Raw genomic sequence first — 1,202 nt, 5'->3', positions numbered from 1 at the left:
GTCACTCCGAGTCACGTCGGTGACCGACGAATTGGGATATCGCTTAGAGAGACCAATCCACTTCCGAGTGTAAACTAAACATTGGCATGCGATGATTGCATCCAGCTGCCGCTGATCACAGCGTGAGCATAAAAAGGCAGCCGGTGCAACGCATACCAGCTTTTCACTTCGAAGCCGAGCGACAACATCGTTCTGCTCCTACTAAACTGCTTTGTGTGTGACGAGTCTAGCGCGCTCTCAGGAGCTTTTTGTGTTGGCAGATGGCGCTTCAGCGGGGACGTGATGTCTCCGTTCCCTCCTTCAGGGAACGAGGGTTACATACGTAACCGAGATGTTCCCTTTCAGTTGGTCACTCCGAGTCACGTCGGTGACCGACGAATTGGGATCTCGCTTAGAGAGACCAATCCACTTCCGAGTGTAAACTAAACATTGGCATGCGATGATTGGATCCAGCTGCCGCTGATCACAGCGTGAGCATAAAAAGGCAGCCGGTGCAACGCATACCAGCTTTTCACTTCGAAGCCGAGCGACAACATCGTTCTGCTCCTACTAAACTGCTTTGTGTGTGACGAGTCTAGCGCGCTCTCAGGAGCTTTTTGTGTTGGCAGATGGCGCTTCAGCGGTGGTCGTTCCTGTGTTGAGTGGGTTGCGCACTTCAGGTTGCACTACCCCCTGTCGTGCTGCAAGTGGCCATTTTCCCTGTGTGTCTCAGCACGTAAAAGAGCATTTCCCTAAAAGAGCCAATTTCTCTAAAAGAGTACAATAAGCGGGTGCATCTTTGTAAAGACGACGGATCGTCTTTTTCAAGATGCCGTTTCACCCGTGCGTTTCTGGATGCGGCCGTTACCTGGCGCTGAGTGATGGTCACGATCTCTGCCTCACGTGTCTAGGCATTAAACACACTGAGGTGGCGCTCGCGGAAGATGCGGGAAGATGACCATCTCGGAGCTGCGGGCCAGGCTCCATTTCATCCAGGGGGGCGGAGCTCACACGCTGAGGTGGCGTTCGCGGATGAGTCATGTTCCCATTGCGGGAAGATGACCATCTCGGAGCTGCGGGCTAGGCTCCGTTTCCTTCAGGGGGGCGGAGCACCGTTGCCTCTGCCGCGATCTAGTGTTCATCCTGGCGGCAGCTGGGCGTGGACTACTTCGGGCAGTAGCACGGGCCCCTCGGGGGACCATCGCTCCTCTAGCGCTTCGCAA

At 55.0% G+C, this 1,202-nt stretch overlaps 1 protein-coding gene across 1 annotated transcript in view; it reads right to left on the bottom strand.

Annotated features, from left to right (window-relative positions):
• Positions 1-1,202, bottom strand: part of LOC107690968 (GTPase IMAP family member 4-like) — a 12,280-nt gene that overhangs the window by 10,314 nt on the left and 764 nt on the right. The window lies entirely within an intron of this gene.

The sequence above is a fragment of the Sinocyclocheilus anshuiensis genome, unplaced genomic scaffold, assembly GCF_001515605.1.
Source record: "Sinocyclocheilus anshuiensis isolate Anshui unplaced genomic scaffold, SAMN03320099.WGS_v1.1 scaffold66, whole genome shotgun sequence".
NCBI lineage: Eukaryota > Metazoa > Chordata > Actinopteri > Cypriniformes > Cyprinidae > Sinocyclocheilus > Sinocyclocheilus anshuiensis.
Note: the sequence above shows the minus strand (reverse complement) of the source record. Positions and strands in the feature narration are given on the sequence as shown.